General features: G+C 39.9%; 1 long non-coding RNA gene across 2 annotated transcripts in view; it reads right to left on the bottom strand.

The window, feature by feature from the left end:
- Positions 1-11,097: 11,097 nt before the first annotated feature.
- Positions 11,098-24,267, bottom strand: part of LOC121938397 (uncharacterized) — a 45,928-nt gene continuing 32,758 nt past the window's right edge. Inside the window, exons 3-5 of one of the 2 annotated variants that reach the window (XR_015777160.1) lie at positions 15,991-16,076; positions 12,935-13,073; positions 11,098-11,334 (exon numbers count right to left, since the gene is read on the bottom strand). This is a non-coding gene — a long non-coding RNA (uncharacterized LOC121938397). The remainder of the gene's footprint in view (positions 11,335-12,934; positions 13,074-15,990; positions 16,077-24,267) is intronic. The other variant, XR_015777161.1, reaches the window with a different exon arrangement.

Below are 24,267 nucleotides of genomic sequence, written 5' to 3'. Positions count from 1 at the left end.
CATTAAATACCGTGCAGATTCATGCCATAGCAAAGAAAGTTGCAAAAACGGCCCAAAACATTATATTTTGGCATGTCAAAAAAATGACCCAAAAAGCAAGGCTATAGTATGGCAAAAATGGCAAAAAATGACATTTTCCAAAAACAGCTCAAAACACCTGAAAACTGCATTAAATACCATGCCGAGACACGCCATAGCAAAGAAAGTTGCAAAGAATGCCCAAAACACCATATTTTGGCATGTCAAAAAAATGACCCAAAAAGCAAGGCTATAGTATGGCAAAAATGTCAAAAAATGACATTTTCCAAAAACAGCTCAAAACACCTGAAAACTGCATTAAATACCATGCCGAGACACGCCATAGCAAAGAAAGTTGCAAAAACGGCCCAAAACACCATATTTTGGCATGTCAAAAAAATGACCCAAAAAGCAAGGCTATAGTATGGCAAAAATGTCAAAAAATGACATTTTCCAAAAACAGCTCAAAACACCTGAAAACTGCATTAAATACCGTGCAGATTCATGCCATAGCAAAGAAAGTTGCAAAAACGGCCCAAAACATTATATTTTGGCATGTTGAAAAACTGACCCAAAAAGCAAGGCTATAGTATGGCAAAAATGTCAAAAAATGACATTTTCCAAAAACAGCTCAAAACACCTGAAAACTGCATTAAATACCATGCCGAGACACGCCATAGCAAAGAAAGTTGCAAGAATGGCCAAAAACACCATATTTTGGCATGTCGAAAAAATGACCCAAAAAGCAAGGCTATAGTATGGCAAAAATGGCAAAAAATGACATTTTCCAAAAACAGCTCAAAACACCTGAAAACTGCATTAAATACCACGCCGAGACACGCCATAGCAAAGAACGTTGCAAAAATGGCCGAAAACACCATATTTTCTCATGTCGAAAGTATGACCCAAAAAGCAAGGCTATAGTATGGCAAAAATGGCAAAAAATGACATTTTCCAAAAACAGCTGAAAACAACTGAAAACTGCATTAAATACCGTGCCGAAACACGCCATAGCAAAGAAAGTTACAAAAACGCCAAAAACATTATATTTTGGCATGTCAAAAAAATGACCCAAAAAGCAAGGCTATAGTATGGCAAAAATGGCAAAAAATGACATTTTCCAAAAACAGCTGAAAACACCTGAAAACTGCATTAAATACCGTGCAGATTCATGCCATAGCAAAGAAAGTTGCAAAAATGGCCATAAACATTATATTTTGGCATGTTGAAAAACTGACCCAAAAAGCAAGGCTATAGTATGGCAAAAATGTCAAAAAATTACATTTTCCAAAAACAGCTCAAAACACCTGAAAACTGCATTAAATACCACGCCGAGACACGCCATAGCAATGAACGTTGCAAAAATGGCCGAAAACACCATATTTTCTCATGTCGAAAAAATGACCCAAAAAGCAAGGCTATAGTATGGCAAAAATGTCAAAAAATGATATTTTCCAAAAACAGCTGAAAACACCTGAAAACTGCATTAAATACCATGCCGAGACACGCCATAGCAAAGAAAGTTGCAAAAAGGGCCAAAAACATGATATTTTGGCATGTCAAAAAAATGACCCAAAAAGCAAGGCTATAGTATGGCAAAAATGGCAAAAAATGACATTTCCAAAAACAGCTCAAAACACCTGAAAACTGCATTAAATACCACGCCGAGACACGCCATAGCAAAGAACGTTGGAAAAATGGCCGAAAACACCATATTTTCTCATGTTGAAAGTATGACCCAAAAAGCAAGGCTATAGTATGGCAAAAATGGCAAAAAATGACATTTTCCAAAAACAGCTCAAAACACCTGAAAACTGCATTAAATACCATGCCGAGACACGCCATAGCAAAGAAAGTTGCAAGAATGGCCAAAAACACCATATTTTGGCATGTCGAAAAAATGACCCAAAAAGCAAGGCTATAGTATGGCAAAAATGGCAAAAAATGACATTTTCCAAAAACAGCTCAAAACACCTGAAAACTGCATTAAATACCGTGCAGATTCATGCCATAGCAAAGAAAGTTGCAAAAACGGCCCAAAACATTATATTTTGGCATGTCAAAAAAATGACCCAAAAAGCAAGGCTATAGTATGGCAAAAATGGCAAAAAATGACATTTTCCAAAAACAGCTCAAAACACCTGAAAACTGCATTAAATAACGTGCCAAGACACGCCATAGCAAAGAAAGTTGCAAAAACGGCCCAAAACATTATATTTTGGCATGTTGAAAAAATGACCCAAAAAGCAAGGCTATAGTATGGCAAAAATGTCAAAAAATGACATTTTCCAAAAACAGCTCAAAACACCTGAAAACTGCATTAAATACCATGCCGAGACACGCCATAGCAAAGAAAGATGCAAAAATGGCCAAAAACACCATATTTTGGCATGTCAAAAAAAATGACCCAAAAAGCAAGGCTATAGTATGGCAAAAATGTCAAAAAATGACATTTTCCAAAAACAGCTCAAAACACCTGAAAACTGCATTAAATACCATGCCGAGACACGCCATAGCAAAGAAAGTTGCAAAAATGGCCAAAAACACCATATTTTGGCATGTCGAAAAAATGACCCAAAAAGCAAGGCTATAGTATGGCAAAAATGTCAAAAAATGACATTTTCCAAAAACAGCTGAAAACACCTGAAAACTGCATTAAATACCACGCCGAGACACGCCATAGCAAAGAACGTTGCAAAAATGGCCGAAAACACCATATTTTCTCATGTCGAAAGTATGACCCAAAAAGCAAGGCTATAGTATGGCAAAAATGGCAAAAAATGACATTTTCCAAAAACACCTGAAAACACCTGAAAACTGCATTAAATACCATGCCGAGACACGCCATAGCAAAGAAAGTTGCAAGAATGGCCAAAAACACCATATTTTGGCATGTCAAAAAAATGACCCAAAAAGCAAGGCTATAGTATGGCAAAAATGGCAAAAAATGACATTTTCCAAAAACAGCTCAAAACACCTGAAAACTGCATTAAATACCGTGCAGATTCATGCCATAGCAAAGAAAGTTGCAAAAATGGCCATAAACATTATATTTTGGCATGTCAAAAAAATGACCCAAAAAGCAAGGCTATAGTATGGCAAAAATGGCAAAAAATGACATTTTCCAAAAACAGCTGAAAACTGCATTAAATAACGTGCAGAGACACGCCATAGCATGTAATGTTGGAAAAACCGCTGTAAACACCATATTTTGGCATGTCGAAAAACTCACCCAAAAAGCAAGGCGAATAGTTTGTATGTATGTGTGGTAAAACTATAGTTTACTATAGTATATTATGGCAAAAATGTCAAAAAATGACATGTCCCAAAAAAAGCTTAAAACAGCTGAAAACTGCATTAAATAGTTTGCTGAGACACGCCATGGCAAAGAATGTTGCAAAAAGGGCCAAAAACATGATATTTTGGCATGTCAAAAAAATGACCCAAAAAGCAAGGCTATAGTATGGCAAAAATGGCAAAAAATGACATTTCCAAAAACAGCTGAAAACACCTGAAAACTGCATTAAATACCACGCCGAGACACGCCATAGCAAAGAAAGTTGCAAAAACGGCCCAAAACATTATATTTTGGCATGTCAAAAAAATGACCCAAAAAGCAAGGCTATAGTATGGCAAAAATGACATTTTCCAAAAACAGCTCAAAACACCTGAAAACTGCATTAAATACCATGCCGAGACACGCCATAGCAAAGAAAGTTGCAAAAATGGCCAAAAACACCATATTTTGGCATGTCAAAAAAATGACCCAAAAAGCAAGGCTATAGTATGGCAAAAATGGCAAAAAATGACATTTTCCAAAAACAGCTGAAAACACCTGAAAACTGCATTAAATACCACGCCGAGACACGCCATAGCAAAGAAAGTTGCAAAAATGGCCCAAAACATTATATTTTGGCATGTCGAAAGTATGACCCAAAAAGCAAGGCTATAGTATGGCAAAAATGTCAAAAAATGACATTTTCCAAAAACAGCTCAAAACACCTGAAAACTGCATTAAATACCATGCCGAGACACGCCATAGCAAAGAAAGTTGCAAAAAGGGCCAAAAACATGATATTTTGGCATGTCAAAAAAATGACCCAAAAAGCAAGGCTATAGTATGGCAAAAATGGCAAAAAATGACATTTCCAAAAACAGCTCAAAACACCTGAAAACTGCATTAAATACCACGCCGAGACACGCCATAGCAAAGAAAGTTGCAAAAATGGCCAAAAACACCATATTTTGGCATGTCAAAAAAATGACCCAAAAAGCAAGGCTATAGTATGGCAAAAATGGCAAAAAATGACATTTTCCAAAAACAGCTGAAAACTGCATTAAATAACGTGCAGAGACACGCCATAGCATGTAATGTTGGAAAAACCGCTGTAAACACCATATTTTGGCATGTCGAAAAACTCACCCAAAAAGCAAGGCGAATAGTTTGTATGTATGTGTGGTAAAACTATAGTTTACTATAGTATATTATGGCAAAAATGTCAAAAAATGACATGTCCCAAAAAAAGCTTAAAACAGCTGAAAACTGCATTAAATAGTGTGCTGAGACACGCCATGGCAAAGAATGTTGCAAAAACAAGTGTCTAACATAGTGTGCCAAGACACGCTATAGTCATGGCCATGTCAAATTTGTATCGACGGAAACAGTGTTGAATATGACATACTATACCTCCTAGAGACACGTCATAGTATACAATGTCGAAAAAAAAGACCAAAAGCTGAAATTGATATACCATAGTATGGCAAAAAAATTTGCAACCTCATGTGGGAATAACATGAGCAGAAAGACAAAACCTTCACATTCACTCATACATACACACAAACAGCACCTATGTAATATAAATGTGTGTGTTTGGGGGGGGCAGAGTGTGCATTCACTGAAAATGTGTTTATCAATATCTTCAATACAGAAAATGACTAAACGCCAGTGAGTCTGGGGTTAAAAAGAAACAATTAATTACATCATTTTTCTTTTCGTTAACATTAAAAATGGGTCCCAAAGACTAATTACTTTTTAAGACCTCCACTTGTGATGTGGAGTGAAGGCGTCACTTATTTATAACACTGACATTTATCATAAAACACACTTATTTCAATCCGATATTTGGCAGCAAAGAGACAAACAGGCATTCAAAGATTCAAGTTAAACATACTTTACATTTCCTCCACGTTCTTTAGTTGTCATCAGCAACACGATGGAGGAGGAGGTGGAGGGAGGAGGCGTCAGGGTGTGGAGTGTTAAGCCCCCTGTGGTCCGTCTGGAGGACGAAGCAGAAATTAAAGTCTTGCTAATTAGCGAGCGATAAAAATAGTTATGAAACAGTCGGATCTGGATCAGTTCGCGCTTCAGCCTCCGTTCTGACACCACGGAGCCGCCGCCTGCACACGCTTCACTTAGAGACGAGTCAAAACAAATTAATACAACACACACACGTTTATCTAAGGCCGTCATGAGTGATATCGCAGATGCAAAAAGACGTCTTTCCAGATTTTAGAATTAGTTGACAGAAAGGAGACTGGTTTCACTCTCTTGATGTTGGATTGCCTCTGAAAGTGAGAAATAAGGTTAACGAGTCACACCGGCGTGCTTCATTTGTGTCTGCGGCTGCACGAGAAAAACAAATCCCGACTAACAAGCTGCTCTGACTCACTTTAAACCTCCATTTAAATGATCTTCCAATAAGTCAGCGTGATCAGCTTTAATTCTTTTTTGAAAGTTTTCTGGGAAAACTTCAAATGAGGAAAAATAACAGTTCAGAACTGAAATGTCCACCTGCCGTCAGAGCGAGAAAAAATTGTGCCTTGGGTGAAAACTTTGTCTGAAATGTCACATCACGGTGAAAATACTATTCACCTGAAAATAAACGACAGGTGAAATTCGCTGACAAAATGAACACCAAACAAGTTCTGCACACAGAAATGAACAAATATTATTTCTGATTCAAGACTAGAAATAATCGCCTTGTTGGCTTTTTTGTGTCTCATTTGTACAAAACAAGATTTTAGGATTTGCATGCAGTATTTATCTCTAACACACAGGATGAACTGGTAAAATTTACTTTTTTTGTCAATAACATGCAAAAACTGTAAGGTGCACATTACAAGTTTGTTGTATTGAAAATTTAACCCTTTGGAAACCTGAGCAAAATTGGTTTGATTCCTTTCAAAAAATCATGGGAAAAAGGCAAAAATTAGAAAGAAAAAGAAAAGTTTAAAAGGTGCATATATATATATATATATATATATATATGTATATATATATTCAATATACCCCACATTGGTCTCTCCGTTCTTCCTGGAGACATTAAAAAAAATAAGATTTCTTCATAAATTCAGCGTAATGCAAGATAAGGAAATGATATGCATTAAAATTGAAAATAATATTCCACCCCCAAACAATCTTCCGTATGTTATCCTCACTTATCTAAACGTCTTTGTTTTTGCAGCCTTCAGTTAGCTTTGGTTTTAATCAGCACATTATTAATACATAATGTAAACAAGGCAGTGCATATGGAGCACAGCTCTCACAGCCGTTTCATCCTGTTCAAAGAAACTGATTTTCTATAATTTGACTAAATGACTTGTAGATTTTTTGCAGCGTTGATCCGACTCTCCTCTCGGGGGGATTTACAGATAAAACATCGTCATCATCAGCATCAGGCCGACTGAAGGGCCTGCAGAGACTTCTTGTCAACAGATTAGGAATCACTCCAAGTGAATTGTCCTCATCATTAATATGTGCATAACATGAACGAGCCGGCACGCCGCCGCTGATGAACAATGAGGCCGTTTCATCTGGAGCTGAGTGCCACTCTGATGAATATTCAGGCGAGGGAAACTGGGCTTTAAACGGTACACACTGAGCCTCTTAGCTAAATCAGCACTCGCTCCTTTATTAACATACTGGAATCTGTAATTATGCCCCGTCGCATGTTAGCTTTACACAACAGCACTACAAAAGAGACGTGCAGAGGAAGAGCTCTGATGTTATGTGAGATACCAGCAGCTCCACAATATTTCCATTTCTATAAGAGAGTCAGTGTAAACACACTGCAAGAAAAACTCATTCACTTCCCTGCTGATCCCCCAAATCTGCAGAATAACGCCGTGTTTACACGTCTGCTCAGTGTAATGAAGTTCAGACAGGATGGAAACTCAGTTTAACTTTCAATCTGATATTTTGGGCAAAACCGTAGGAAAAACAACTTTAGGAAATAAAAAAAGACTACAGTGTTATGTTACATGCTTTCATTCATGTTACTTTTCATAACACTACATAGCAATCAAAGCAAAAAAAATAAAGAAAAAAAGAAAAGGAAAATACTTTTTAAAAAGCTAAGGAAAAATCTTGAAGGAAAAAAATGTAAAAAGTTAGAAGAAAACTATATTTATGATTATTTTCATTTAAATTTATGAGGCCTTTTTCCAAGTCATGTTTTTTTTTTTCCATCCATCCATTTTCTATCTGGGTTCGGGTCGCGGGGGCAGCAGCCTAAGCAGGGAAGCCCAGACTTCCTTCTTCCTGGGGGATCCCGAGGCGTTTCCAGGCTCGCGGGCAGACAGTCTCTCCAGCGTGTCCTGGGTCGTCCCCAGGTTCTCCTACCGGTGTGATGTGCCCTGGACACCTCACCAGGGAGGCGTCCTGGAGGCATCCTAATTAGATGCCAAGCCACCTCATCTGGCTTTTCTCAACACAGAGGAGCAGCGGCTCTACTCCGAGCTCCAGTGAGGGTTGGACTCTGACAGGGCTGCCCTTTGTCATGATGACCGAGCTTCTCACCCTATCTCTAAGGGAGAGCCCAGCCACCCTATGGAGGAAACTCATTTGGACAGCTTGTACCCGCAATCTCGTTCTTTCGGTCACTACCCAAAGCTCGTGACCGTAGGTGAGGGTAGAAACGAAGATCGACCGGTAGAGCTTTGCCTTTCGACTCAGCTCCCTCTTCACCACGACAGATCGGTGCAGAGTCCGGATTACTGCAGACGCTGCACCGATCCGCCTGTCGATCTCCCGCTCCATCCTTCCCTCACTCGTGAACAAGACCCCGAGGTACTTAAACTCCTCCACTTGGGGCAGGATCTCCTCCCCGATCTGGAGGGGGCACTCCACCCTTTTTTGGCTGAGAACCATGGCCTCGGATTTGGAGGTGCTGATTCTCATCCCGGCTGCTTCACAACCAGCTGCGAACCGATCCAGTGAGAGCTGGAGGTCACGGCCTGATGAAGCCAACAGGACCACATCATCTGCAAAGAGCAGAGACCCAATCCTGAGGTCACCAAACCCGACCCCCTCAACACCCTGGAGCGCCTAGAAATTCTGTCCATAAAAGTTATGAACAGAATCATGACAAAGGGCAGCCCTGTCAGAGTCCAACCCTCACTGGAAACGAGTCTGACTTACTGCTAGCAATGCAAACCAAGCTCCGGCACTGGTCGTACAGGGAACGGACGGCCCATATCAGGGAATCCAATACCCCATACTCCCGGAGAACCCCCCACAGGACTCCCTGAGGGACACGGTCAAATGCGTTCTCCAAGTCCACAAAGCACATGTGGACTGGTTGGGAAAACTCCCATGCACCCTCAAGGATCCTGCTAAGGGTCCAGTGCTGGTCCATAGTTCCACAACCAGGATGAAAACCGCATAGCTCCTCCTGGATCTGAGTTTCAACTATCCGGCGGACCCTCCTCTCCAGTACCCCTGAATAGACCTTACCAGCGAGGCCGAGGAGTGTGATCCCACTAAAGTTGGAACACACCCTCCAGTCCCCCTTCTTCAAAAGAGGGACCACCACTCCGGTCTGCCAGTCCAGAGGCACTGCTCCCGATGTTCATGCAATGCTGTAGAGTCGTGTCAACCACGACAGCCCCACAACATCCAGGGCCTTAAGGAACTCTGGGCGGATCTCATCCACCCCCTGGACCCTGCCACCAAGGAGCTTTTTGACCACCTCGGCCACCTCAGCCCCAGAGATGGGAGAGCCCACCCCCGTGTCCCTGGGCCCTGCTTCCTCACCAGAAGGCATGTCGGTGGGATTGAGTGTGTTTGGGTCTGCCAAGTCTGACCAGCGTCCTCCGCCACCATCAGAACCAACTCACCACCAGGTGGTGATTGGTTGACAGCTCCACTCCTCTCTTCACCCGAGTGTCCAAGACATACGGCCGCAAGTCCGACGATACGACTACAAAGTCGATCATTGAACTGTGGCCTAGGGTGTCCTAATGCCAAGTGCACATATGGACACCCTTATGTCTGAACATGGTGTTCGTTATGAACAATCTGTGGCGAGCACAGAAGTCCAATCCACTCCACTCGGGTTCAGATTGGGGGGGCCATTCCTCCCGATCACGCCCCTCCAGGTCTCACTGTCGCTGCCAACAAGAGCATTGAAGTCCCCCAGCAGAACGAGGGAGTCCCAAGAAGGAGCACTCTCCAGCACCCCCTCTAAGGACTCCAAAAAAGGTGGATACTCTGAGCTGCCGTTTGGACCATAGGCACAAACAACAGTCAGGATCCGCCCCCCCCACTCGGAGGCGGAGGGAGGCTACCCTCTCGTCCATCGGGGTAAACTCCAACATACAGGCACTGAGCTGGGGGGCAATAAGTATTGCCACCCCTGCCCGACGCCTCTCACCAGTGAAAGAGAGTCCAACCCCTCTCGAGAAGACTGGTTCCGGAGCCCACGCTGTGCGTCGAGGTGAGGCCGACTATATCCAGTTGGAACTTCTCAACCTCGCGCACCAGCTCAAGCTCCTTCCCCACCAGAGAGGTGACGTCCCACGTCCCCAGAGTTAGCTTCTGCAGCCGAGGATCGGATTGCCAAGGTCCCCACCTTCGGCTGCCGCCCAACTCACATTGCACCCGACCCCTTTGGCCCCTCCTATGGGTGGTGCGCGCATGGGAAGGAGGTCCCCTGTTGCCTCTTTGGGCTGTGCCTGGCCGGGCCCCATGGGTAAAGGCCCGTCCACCAGGCGCTCGCCATTGAGCCCCACCCCACGTCCGGGCGAGGGAAACTTTGGACCATTTATGTGTTTCATCACAAGGGGTCTGGTGAGCTACGCTTTGTCTGGTCCCTCCCCTAGGACCTGTTTGCCATGGGAGACCCTACCAGGGGCATAAAGCCCCCGACAACTGAGCTCCTAGGATCACTGGGACACGCAAACCCTCCACCACAATGAGGTTGTAGCTCAGGGAGAGGCTGTTTTTTTTTCTTTTTATTTATTTATTTATTTATTTTTTCCCAGTAATTTTAAGGTAATCTTTAAAGTCAAGTCTGTTATCACAAATTGCAGTTTGCCTCAGAGGGCTTTACAGCATACGACATCCCTCCGCCCTTAGACCCTCACGTCGTCTAAGGAAACACTCCCCAAAAAAATCCTGTAAGGGAGGGAATGGTAGAAACCTCAGGAAGAGCGACTGAGGAGGGATCCCTCTTCCAGGACGGACAGACGTGCAATAGATGCTGTACAAAACAATTTAATTATTATTTTTTACCAATTTCTTTTTAATTCTGAGGTAATTTCTTCTTTTATTGCTCATTGCCTTTTTGTCATGTTTTTTGACAGAAATGGAGATATATTTCTCAGGTTTCAGAGGGTTAAGTAACTGCGCTTGTTCTGGCACGCAGGGTGGTAAATGCTGAAAAGACAGTCCGGCTTTCAAAAGAAAATGTTGGCATTGTGCGTTTCTGCAAACCACAAATATGTTACATTGGTATGTTACGTACATATTATATCAACGTCTCTAATGTGACGTAGTATCTGAGCTGGCTGTCATCAGGAGGTGGAGAGGACAGTGGACGGTGTGACACTGAGGAGAGACGCTGCAGTCGGCTGTTCACCAACAACTAACATCTGAACTGACACGTCCTTTTTTAAGTTGACATAGTGTCACAAAAAGTGTGTATTTCAGGCTACAGCTCAGTCTTTTCCTATCCTTAACCAAGTGTTTCATGCTACTATTCCTCACAGCGATGTCACAAAACGAGTTTCTAACTTCGCTAAAATACCTAAAAGAAATATCATCGTTTAACACCCCCCAAAAAACTGACACGAAGGGCACAGAATTTAACATTTTTATTAAAAGATAAATATAAAAAGGCTGTAACATGACATGTAGTCTTCTGTGGGTTTGTAGCAGAGAACAGCAGGATGACTGCAGGAGACATTAACAATAAGAGCAAAAAAGCAATATTACATGATAAAAGATTCAATGTATCTGCTACAAAATAATGTACAAATGTAACACATCTGTGGTTTTCAGAAACACAAAGTGCCAACATTTATGCTTGTGATGGGCTGCAAAAGAATAAAAAAACAGAACTGCAGGTCAAACATCATCGCAACCTTCGATTCAAACACTAATTCAGAGTGAAATTAGAGCTGATTACAGATCGATCGACGGATAAATAGTTTATTAAGTGCAGCGGGAAACTGTGTTGAAATACCAGGAGGTGGAGAGGAAACAAGATACAATATAAAAGCCATAAATTATTTAGTAGAAAAGATCTAAAGTGGGAGAACAAAGCTGATAAATACAGGATCTGTATCAGGATCCAGGGTTTGTATGGTCATGGAAAAACCTGGAAAAGTCCCTGAATTTGCAAAAAGCAATTTTTAAGCCTGGAAAAGTTTTTGAAGATTAAATATACCCCAAATATTTTGGAAGTCCTGGAATTTTGTTACATAACAAAACATTTGTAACATGATGTGTTTAATGACCATCCAATAATAATTTCTATTTTTAAAGTCTCTGTGATCATTGGTGTCATTTTTGGTGATTTTTTAAGAAAACAGCTGAAAAGGTTTATGTAAGAAATTCATCAAAAATTTGTAATGAAAAAAAAAGAAAAACATGAACTGACTTTTTTTTCTCCAAAAATTACATTTTTCTGAAGAAAAAGACAAAAATCAACATAAAAAAGAAAAGAAAACACCAGATTACTTTTAAAGAAAAAAAATCCTGTCCTTTTTTTTTTTTTTTTTTTTATAAAAGTTGCCTTTTTAAAAAAAAAACAAAAAAAAACAAGAAACCTTTTTTCCAGAAGAAAAAGCTCAAATTTGTGAAGCCCATATCTAAGCACTTAGATCCCTTTCTGCTCTGAATTAATTATTTTTTTGAAATAATGTATATTTTTAAAAGCTATTATACAGCAATGAAACAGAAGTGATAAGGAGTATCGATGGTGGTTTCAGAGAATCTATGGTCTTTTTAATTTGCCTCAGAGTCCTGGAAAATTCCTGGAAATGTTTTGGTAAATTTGTGTGAACTCTGAGAATAAAAACGCATAAAAAAATGTTTATTTACCGAAAAACAGCTGGATTATAAGGGACAGATAAAATGAATATATGTTGAAGTCTGAATGAACAACAGATGAATCAGTGATGATATTAATAAACGTCTGTCCCAGTTAAACAGGAAATAAACCCTCAGGCTTTTATATCATACGATTTTTACATATTGCTTTTGCACTTCACTGATTTAAATCCCACAGGGGATTACACTCCTCATTTAAATTTAAAATTTCATATAATCACATTATGTACAAATGTATATGAAGGAGGTCATTTGTTGTTCACATTTTGTTCACATTTGAGTTTTTGTTTTGCCGTTTTAGTGATTTTATGCGCAAAGCTAATTTTTTGATTTGGATAAAACCTCATGGCTAAAATAAGAAAAGCCCTTTAATGTTGAAATATTGTGCTGATATCTTTTACAGTGTGCAGCAGACTGCAGCTGAAGATCTGTGGACTGAAGAGATTATCTGGATTTATCAGCTTTGGCCATTTTGCCAGAGATTTTCATTTTTTTGCCGTCAGTTAGATGGAAAACAAACCTGCATGAATCAAACCAAACAGCCCCCCTCTGACAAACGGAAGATGACTGGATCAGATTTACCTTCCTGATAGCGGCAGTAAAGAGGATTTAGTTGGAGTGGAGTCCGCGCGGCGCTCACATGTGTTCGCCGTCGTCAGAAACACAGAAACCTGGAGGTCTCCAAACAAACATCATGAAGCAGGAAGATAAGATGGGAACGCTGCGAGGACAGAGAGCAGAGCAGAGGATTAAACAGATTAAACACTGAAGTCAAACTGTCACAGCTGCATGACGTCTGCGCGCACACACACACACACACACACACACACAGAGTCCAACTGTACACACACATACACACACACACACAGTCCAACTGTACACACACACACACACACACACAGTCCAACTGTACACACACCACAACAACAACACGGACAAAGCAAACAACGCTGCAGCACCAAAATAAGCTGCAATAAGGCCAGATGAATATTGGTTTACTGCTGTTTTGAAAGGTCTGACACAAACTTTTGGCCTTTATTGCGACAGAAAGTCCTCAAAATCCCCAGAAATAAACTGAATTTGTCCAGTTTTTATAAAATTTTAGATCCATCTACTGATGAAGATCATGTGAAATGTTTAAAAGCTCAGAGCAGCTTCTGAATCAACAGCTGGAATAAATGTTGGTTTTGAATGTTTCTGCAAACCACAGATGAGTAATATTATTCATGAGTGATTCTGTTTAAACAGAAAAAATACTTATTCATGGTAAGAAAAAGATCATGTTTGGACTTTAAAAAAAAATGTCAGAGATTTTTAAGTTTAAGTTTTGTGGCACTATCTCGGCTATAAACGCTGCGATGACTCGCAAAAAAAAAAACAATCACTTTCAATGGCAATAACCCTGCTGTAAAAATATAAAGCAAAATGCTGCTTAAAAATACCCACATTTTGTGCTAGAAAGCCCCAGAAAACACAGCATACAAAGATTTTCTGCCAGCGACCACACAGACTAGATGGACTTGTGGCGAGATTCAAAATAAGTCAAATTAAACTGTAAAAAAATAAAAACATTAGGGGAAATATGAAATTACATTAAACAGAACTTTTGAAGAAGGATACAACATTTACCAAAATATATGTGAAAGTCTTATTGCATGTAAAATATCACATGATCTTTATTTCACGTGACAAATGACGTGTCAGTGTGTGAATTTATGCTAAATTATGTTTCTATGTGATATTATCTCAAAAATACGTTTTCACACAAATTTTGTCACATTTCATCCCAGCCATCAATTGTATGTGGGACCCATGTGGAAGGTAAATGGCTACTTTTTTTTGCAATGTTTTCTTTCAATTTATTGTATTTTTTTTTTTTTTTAATATCTTTTTATATCTTCTTTTTCTTTCTTTCTTTCTTTATTTATTTTAATTTGTGTGTTTTGTTTTTTTCCTTTAACATTTCTTAATAATTAAAAAAAAATTGCTTGAGCAAATTATGTGGAACGAACAATTCATTAATCTGGAGATCACTCAGGGAGGTTTAAGGAAAAAATATTTGTAGCGTGGGGGACATTCAGCCTTCTCCTCTGATAAAAATGGCTCAAAAATTCTATAGAAAAGTTTTGTCTCATTCTGAAACTGCAGATTAATTCCATTTGACGAGTTACTCACAACATACGTCAGTTGTTTTCGTTATCTTCACTGCGCTCTTGACTGTAAGGAAGTGGGGGGGACTATTTCACCAGGCGCAAGTTTTTCACAAACAGCAAAAACATGTTTAGATTTATCTGAATTATCTCGGACACAAACAACACGGAGCAGCGAAGTGAAGCTGCAGACTGAAGTGTGTGTGTGTGTGTGTTGACGTAGAGCATGAAACACACAGTGAGGGTGTGTGGTGTGTATATGGTGTTTGTGTCTGATCAGTAGAGACTGTTCCTCCACTTCAGCCCTGCAGGCGCTGCCGGGGGCGGTCCACCCCTGTGTGCACGCACGTGCATGCACACACACACGCACGTGCATGCACGCACGCGCGCACACACACACACACACACACACACACACACACACAGTGCAGTGTGGATCAGAGCTGCTGTTCAGCTCAGTGTCCTCTAGGTCGCTCGCTTCCTTGTGTTTTTGTTTGTTTGTTTTGAAGCTAACAGTTTCCCTCTGTTTCCAGTCTTTATGCCAAGCTAGGCTAATCATTTCATGGACATATCTCTGCACGGGACGCTCAGCGACTGGTAACACGGACAGGTCATGACCCTGAGCAGCAGGGCTGCACTATCAGTTGAATATTAATCACAATCATGGATTTTGCCTAAAAAAATCCCACAACTAAATGAATATGATGGACTGTGTCAGTGATGGTTAAAATGCTCCACTGACAGAAAACTCAGCTGCTCTTCCTAAACTTAACAGCAGCCTCCACTTTAGAGGATCTGTCGTGTCACCACACATGCACCCTCCAGCAGCTGCCCAGGAAAAACCTTCCTGCATGTTGTGACTGCAGATGTGCAAAACCAAAATCATCCATCATCAAACGTGGTGGTTTGTTATTTAGAGGTTTTCTGGATAAAGGAAAGAACTGATCATGTGCAACGAGTGCATGACACTTGTCTCTGCATCACAAACCAACACAACTGACTTGTTAAACCTTAAAAAACTGTTACTGTTACTGTGATACTGTTACTCCGGCCATGCTGTGCAGGAGCACAAAGGTTTCCTATAGATCCAACAAACCCCGGACTTTCATACAGGACTCTGGTGTTCTCTTCCCATCTGAATGTGATGTTTTTTATTCCAATTTACCATGTTCCTCCTTCCTCTTACGCTAACTATCCATGCCAGCATGCATGTTTGTTGCCTAAACATATCCATGTGCAGCATCATCCCACCATTGCTTGTGCTGAACTTATTCGACTTTATACAAATATTCCTATTTTTTCTTCTTCAATTGATTGTATTATGTTTTATTTAATATCCCGTGTTTTTAGAGTGTCCAGTGTTTTTATGTTATTATGTTGTGCGTATTTTGTTGTACGCACGTACGGTGACAATAAAGGTAATTCTGATTCTGATTCAGATATCACAGTAGCATCATCCCAAACGTTAACAGCTGAAGGTTAGGTTACCTGGAGCGTAACTTGTAGAAGTCCACTGTAAAGCGGCAACATGTGACGAGTCGGGATGAGAACATGTGGGACATTCAGAACAGCAACTGCAAAAAAAAAATAACAATAATTATTTGAAGTTGCATTTTGATGCAGAGATTTGTTCATTAGCAGGATTGTAGAACATGACGTGAACACACTGCTCTGTTTATTTAAATGTGAAAGTGCAATGAAAATGTTTTGTCCCTAAAAACAATGAAAAATTGAGTGTGAGTACTGATAAAAAAATAATCTTGATTATCATTTTGGCCACATTGTCTGGTCCTTATTCCCCCTCATACAAGCAGGCAGAAGTCTCACTGAGCTCCATGAAAACAGCAGAAGGAAAATGCAGCATGTAAAAACAACATAAAGTGAAAACTAGTGAACGCTACAAAATACCAAAAACTGTTTGGAGCCGTTTGCGGACACCTGTGTGGAGGAGCACAGATGAGGTAGTTGGTGATTGTAATTAAAATCTAAAGTCTGTCTATAATCAGAGCATCTCTGCAATATAAACTCATGTTTGTACATAAACACAGATTTGTGTTGTTGCAGTCAGTTTCTACGATGTTGAAGGACTTCTATTGTTTTTAAGAAAACTGTAATTATTCCAAAAGTCCTCCGGGGATGATAAAAATAAAATAAAATGCAGGCTGAGGTGAAAATGTCCATTTTCAAAACCCTCCTGTATTTTAAAAGTTAAGGTTTATGCAGACAGACGCATAATTGTTTGCCAGCTGTTGTTTTTCGCCCGTGTATTATTCCACGGCGAGCATGTCTTCCAGATTAATCCTTTGTATGTGCACGTACTTGGCAGAAAACGGACTCTGACTGTGAATTTCTTGGCTGACAGACAAATAACGGCTCACAGCTTCCTCACACTGTACTATCAGTCAGGTTATTGACAGCCGCTCCTTCCTCTTTAGTTTCTGCTGAGCGTCGAGTCAAATAAAAAACGCCACGGTGACGCTGTTGTCAGTTTATGCAGAAAAACAACAACGGCTCGCTTTCTCTGCTCTGAAATTAAAATCCTGAATTCAGTCCCTTTGACACGGTAAGAACAGCGAGCTGCAGAGACGCCTGGAACATCTGCAAATTATCTTTTACAATAACTGAACAAAGTTTAACAAGAAAAACGCTAAAAAAACCCACAAGTTTCATTTTATTTCTTTTCAGTTAGCTGTAAACATCAACCTGCACAGACACAAACGTGTTTCCAGAGCTTTCAGTCTGCAGAAAACTGAGCTTCACAAAAGCTCATGAATGAACCTTGAGTAGGGCTGGGCGACATGGAGTGAAGTCTTATCACAGTATTTTTTTCATATCGGTCGATATCGATATATATCCTGCACATTTTTGTACTTATTTATTTATTAATATAGTTTATTTTGCACAGTATTATCTTGCTATTTTGCTATCCCTTTGCTGCTGCAATGTTGGAAATTCCCCCACTGTGGGACTAATAAAGGATTATCTTATCTTATCTTATCTTATATCTCGATATACATCAAATCACTATTTCTGTCGAGCTTAAAGGATTGCATTTTCTCCTAAGTGAGGTATGAAGATATCATAAGGTTTTTGGTTTAAATATTTATTTTCTGTCAGACACTGAACATGACAAATATACTGTAGAACAGCATCACCAACTGGAGGACCTATTCTACTAAAATTCAAAGAGGTCCAGTTACTAAAATCTCCTCCCAGCAAAGGTCCGAGCCTCATACCTAAAATCAATATCAACATGAATTTGATGAATGAACATTTACACTGATTCCGAATAAAGAACGATTATTTTGCTTTTTGCTCTTTTTGTGATTTGTTTTTCGCCCTCATAGTTCACTGACACAGTTTCATGTGACCATGGTGTGTTGGAGTGTAATAAACATATAATTTATTATTATTTATTAAACTTTCCAGCATTATATAAAAATGAAAAGCTGGTGGTTTGTTACAGTCTTCTGAAGCCTGCAGAGAAAATGATCACAACTGGAAATGAGAACCAGCACCTGCATATAAAATATACTAAAATATAAATACAATAATAGAAAAGAATTAGTACAATATTTAAACATGCAAAAACAATGTATAATATGCTGACTTGGTAAGTGTGCAAAAATATAAATGTAAAGAAATACACTAATAGACAATTAGCACTAATATGTGAATATTGAAATTATAATATGGATAAAATGCAGTCTGTAAAGTGTGTACAACACAAAACTGCACCTTATGCTAAAATGCAATATTTAAAGCTGGTATGCAAGTAAAAAATATGATGATATAAATATGTGTGCAATGCTCAAATAAAGAACAGAGATATACATACGTGAGAATAACAGTAAGAATATGTGAAACCTGTGTCAAACAGAGCTTCCATAGGATAAGCACAACAAAATAAAACAGCTAAAAGCAGAAAACAGTGAGAAGACGAGCAGGAGCGACTGCAACAGGCTGCATACACTTTGAATCATGCACACGAAATAAAGTGCAAACACCATGAATAATTTTGTCTCAATGCACTAAAATAAAATAAAAAATAAAAGCTTCTGCTTTCTGAATTAATCTGATTCAAAGTATTTTGTCCAAACGTTTGTTGACCTGCAGCCTGACGGACATTTAGTCTGTGAGCGTCTCAGAAACAAAAAAAAAGTTAATTAAAATCGTCTCAGTGAGCTTAAAGGTGAGCGTTAAAGAAGGGGGAGGGAGGGGGTATCAGGGGGAGGCGCGGCGGGGGGATCAGATAATGAAAATAGTCCCTGAACTTAATTTCCTTAATCACTGCATGTCCCTCTTTCTGTTAATTGAAGATAATTATAGGATTTTAATTTTCTTATGTAGGTTAAAGAGGAGAGTGAGAAGTCAGACGGAATAACTGAGGCAGATGAAGACGAAGAGGCCGACGCAGTCTATTAGCGAGAAGCACGGAGGCCTCGCTGCTCGTCACGCTGTTTTAAATTTCAACGTTTACTTTTAAATAATGATTTATAATATCATGTGGAACACGCTACCAACCAAAATAAAATAAATGAAACATGTTAAGATTATTAACAAAAGTATTAAAGGTCAACTTCAGCAAAATCAGATGAATCAGAACGTCTTTGAGTTGAGTGTTGCAACAGTTTGTAATATTGATATTATAATTTAAATTATTTTTTGTCTTTACTGTATGTTACAATTGGATGTGATGTTGTTTTTAAATATTTACATTTTTGTTGCCATAACTGTTATTGTATACACGTTATTGTATGTAATCTTGGTATTTCTCTCTGGAGCTGGAAACAAGCAAAAGTTATCATCTCTATATGTGAATCATCAGTTAATAAAGCCTGTTTGTAGCAGATGGAAGTTGTACTATATTCATTGTCCCTATCAAATAAACTATAAATAAATAAAAAATGCCAGTGTGGCATAATGACCGCAGCAGGGTAAAAAATAAAAATAACAATAATTAAAATGAGACTGCTATTCTGATCACATATTTGTTTAAGAAATCAATAATAAATATTATTTGAGTTCTACTTTATTAATTTTTAGTAAGAAAATGAAAAAAAATTGAAAAAAGACAAACATACAGACACAGTATAAAAACACAACACAGAGGGGAAAAATAAGAAAGGGGAAAAAGTAAAGAAATTATTTATAAATCGGTATTGTACCTGAGAACAGTGCAGATTCATTATTCAGCTCGCTCCATACCACACGGATATTTGCCATAAAATAATAACGGCTATACTTATTCCTACTGTAGAAGCTGGGGAATTGTGCGGAGTCAAAAATAAATAAATGCATTAATAAATAAGATGTAATGCAGGAGGTTTACAGTAAAGAACCAGTCAATAAAAGATCACACAAACTGAAAAAATAATGATTTCATGATGTTTTCAGTCTTGTGAAAGCAGAATATTCATGCAAACATTCAAAAATATATTCGTCATCTGTATAGAACTCCAAAATGTAATCCTACGCTGAATGGACTGTAATTGTATAGCGCTTTTCTAGACTTTTTGACCACTCGAAGTGCTTTCACACTACATGCCACATTCACCCATCCACCCCCATTCACCCACATCCACCCCCCTTCACACACATTCAGCCACATTCACACACATTCTCTCACACACACACACACACACACACACACACACACACACACACACACACACACACACACACACACACACACACACACTGCACCAGATAAATTCTCCACTAACTGCGACTGTCCAGTGAAGAAAATAGTATAAAAGCAGGAATTATAATATATATCTATATCTATATCTATATATATATATATATATATATATATATATATAAATATCAATAGGTTGTTTATTCAAAGATTAGATTTGTTTTGAGCGCTCCAAACATAATGTATGTAAATACCATTGTTCTGTTTTTTTCACTTTAAAAACAAAACAGGTAGCTAACATAAATGAAAGTTGGTTATTTATTGTTCAGCAAGTGTTTAAAAAGTTGGCACAGGATTTATTCAATAAAGGCAAAAGTGTTAAATTTATACCTTAAATGGGCGATGTATCTTGTGAGATACAAACAGTAATTTGTGAACTAAAGGTCATATTTTGAAAATAAAATCATGAAATTCTGTCATTTTATACTAGATACAGTGGAAACTAGCAATTACTACTTTTCCAAAATATTTAAATGTGCCTGTTCATTTAAGGGACATAAAGTGAGACCTGGACTCTGCAGGCAGAGCGGGTTTCTAGTCATGAGGTCGGTGGTTGGGTCTCTGCAGCCTACATGTCCAAGTGTTCCCGATAATGACGTCCACGTGTGTGAAGGCTGACCCGGTGAGCATTAAAAACATTTTTAATAAATGAGGTTTGATTCAAAGAGGACGGGTAGTTTGAAGTGTTTTTTAGGGGTTAAAGTGTGAAATGAAAACAGCGTGTGTTTGTACTGTATGTGTACAGGTGTTGACTTTCCCGCTTTGAAAGCTTTATTTTCCACTTTGAGGGCTGCTGACTGGACTAATGACACAGAGCGCGGCGGTCTGCAGCAGCTAAATGTTTGAAATGGCTTTCTGATATTTGTAATATCTGAGTGCTTTGGGACAAAGTGGATATGTGAAAGAGGTGCGAAGAAAAGGCAGCGGCTTTAATCTGTTTGTATACAGACTGTGAGCTGCAGCTAATGCTTTGTGTTGCCTCTCCATTACCGCAGAAATATGAAGAAAACACCAGTATTTGTCTTGGAAATGGACGGCGGCGTTCGGCGGAGGACAATCTCGGCCCTTCGTATCGCAGAAAGTGGTGTGAGCTCTGTCAAATGGAGCGATTATGGAAAAACTGACCATCTTTTTCCGGCCTTCCCGCGGGGCAGAAGACACGCCAGAGAAGGGACGCCGCGTCCAGTAATTTGAGTTTATTTATGTGATGCGTGTCGGCGAGGAGAAAGCAGAGCGGCGCCGGCGAAGCACTGATTGATCTTTCAGAGGCAATCACGACGAGCAACGAGCAGAAAATAGGCCGGCGGCGTCTCGCGGTCTCATCTGTGAGCAGGATTACATGACACCGGCGGACCTTCACCTGTCAGGGAGCTCGACCTGCTTCTGGAGGTAAAATCACAACATCACGGGTCAGAGCGAGGCGGCCATTAATGACGCCACACAGAAACAAAACGCTCACATGAATTATTACAGACTCCTCAAACAAATGGAGCTCTAACACCTGCAGAAATGAGTTCTCTCTCGGAGGGAGGAGGAGGGGTTTCATCGCCGCCGACGACTCGAGGATCCAACAGCATTTTGCAGCGATTCTCTCCGGATCAGAACGTATCGGGCCTGACTTCACGCCGTACATCCTGACCCCAACCGTGAACACTTAAAATCAGTATTTCCACAATAAAAGAGTCAGAGCGATGCCATCTGCCATCTTCGATATTTTCTAGACATGGATGTTTGATTATTTATTTTTTGTTTAATATTTTTTGTTTTATATTCTCTTTCTTTTACTTTGCATTGTGTTCTATGTATTCTTTTTTTGTTTTTTATTGGATTAATGCATATTTACTACTTTATGTTACTTTTTTTGCTTAGTGTTCTCTTTGTAGTCATTTATCTTTTGTTTTATTTTTCTGTAAAATGTTAACTTAGGGGTTTTTTTTTTTATTGTTTTTTGTTTGTTAGTTTCTCTTATTTTTATTGTTATATATATATATATATATTGTTTGTTGTTTTTAAGGTGACGGGGATCCATGTCTATAAGCCTCTGGCATCTTGACCTCTCCTGACACTTTGGGTTTTTTTTTAAATTCATCTGGACTTTATGCATTTTTAAATTGTGTGCAAATAACAAAAACTAAAAAAAACAACAACATAAAACTCTTTTTCTAAAAAATATGAGAAATTGCAACAAATTGAGCAATGAATAGTAACTATTTTGGTGTTAGCATAAACGTACAGTTGGCCTTTAAATATTCAGCAGAAACTTGACAAAAATGATTTCTGGTTTCTTTAGTTTGAAAACAGAAGCAGCAGCTGGTAGCAAACGTGCTCTCAGCCATGCTTGTTTGTGTTGTGCGTGATGCTTTGATGACACTGAGTCAACAAGTTGGAATATTAACATTTTTAATGACATCATTTTTTCCCAGCATATTTAAGATTATAGTGGTATTATCATGAACGACGTGATATGGCACACTACTGCAATTATTCAGAGCTTTTGTACCTCAAAGAAAAACTTTGTTATTTTTCAACCTGCTCCCTGTTTTCCAAAGTTATTGCATCAAAGCCTCTTTCTCTCCGCACGACGAACCACATCGGACTTCTGACTTTTTATTTAATAGGAAAGGTTAAAGTCGGCATTCAATCCTACAACAAACGACTCCGCAGTAACCACAGATATTTATCAGCTCCGGTCGCCTTCAATCTGCAGTGATGGCGAGACCAACCCGTTCTCACCTCGACTCGTCACATGTTGCCTCTTTCTCAGTGGACGTCTGTGACTACATGTTACGCTCTGTTTCCGTCTGTGTCTGCTGTTGACGTTCAGGATGCTGCTAACATGTTGTCAACACGAGCACATGGTGTGATGACGCTGCATGTGGTTAGTTTAGGCAACAACAGCACATGGCAACCAAAGCTGGGACATTAACAAACACACGCGTTCGGATCAGGGGAAGGAGGCCCACGGTGAGGAGGAGAAAAAAAACATCACATCCAGACGGGAAGAGAACACGGGACTCCTGCATGAAAGTCCTGGGTGTGTTGGATCCGCCCGCCTGCCCTGCAGGGATCTTGGCGCTTCTTATATTACATCGTTACCGGCAGCGTTTCAACCTGACGCCATCCAGCAGCGTATCATAACACTGCAACAGTTCTTCGGGGCCGCGCTCTCAGCTGACAACATCAAGCGGTGTATCATGAGGGCGGGAAAGCTGGTGTTTGCAGTCGTGATCTTACTCTGTCATCACTGCCAAAGGGGCGTTATTTTATGAGTTCAGAATGAGAGCGGGCTGTTTATCCTCACTCAAGTTCACGGAGCGCTAAACAGCAAGTTAGCCGCGCTCGGCTGGTGGAAATCTCGTGCACCTGCTCTTTGAGCCCAATGATGCAGGAGATGCAGGTAATTTGTTTTGTTTTTGGCTTCATGCAGCACTGAGAAACTGTCAGAGGAATGAAGAGGCTCTGCATCCAGTTCTCTTTTTACATCCATGGTTTCACAGCTCTCTCGCCCAATACTGGACCAGTTTCAAAAACTGTCATCTCTGCGAGTCACTTTGACACAAAAACATGAGAAAATAGCGTCTAGGTTTATTTTGGTACTTTGTCTCTGGCTTTGTCTGACGTTGACTGAGACGGGCGATAACATCAGACTGCAGCTCTGAGACAAACTCAAGTTTACTTGAAGCGTCCTTCGCTCCCCGCAGAGACGCGTCAGCACCAACAGTGATTTCTTCTTCTGTAACACTCGAGTGTGACATCATCACGTGGTCGCTGTGTGTGCAGTTACAACACAAATACTCGTCTTTATTGATCGCAGTCATGATTCACACGGACGGGTGGCGTCTGAAGACCAGCAGCGAATGAAAATCCAGCTGTGGGGAGACGTGCGGTGTCCATCCCAGGTGCCCCCCCCCCAAAAAAATCTCTCCTGATCTTCAAACTGTGTCGCCGAGGCCGGCTGCTTCCAGAAGACTCTCAACTTCAACCCCAGCATGCATTTCTTCTTTTCCTCTTTTCTGTCTCCGTCTTATCATCAGTAGATCCAAGATGTCAGCCCGGAGAGGAGC

Source organism: Plectropomus leopardus, chromosome 8 (assembly GCF_026936395.1).
Source record: "Plectropomus leopardus strain MGB_pleo_1.0 chromosome 8, ASM2693639v1, whole genome shotgun sequence".
Taxonomy (NCBI): Eukaryota; Metazoa; Chordata; class Actinopteri; order Perciformes; family Serranidae; genus Plectropomus; species Plectropomus leopardus.
Note: the sequence above shows the minus strand (reverse complement) of the source record. Positions and strands in the feature narration are given on the sequence as shown.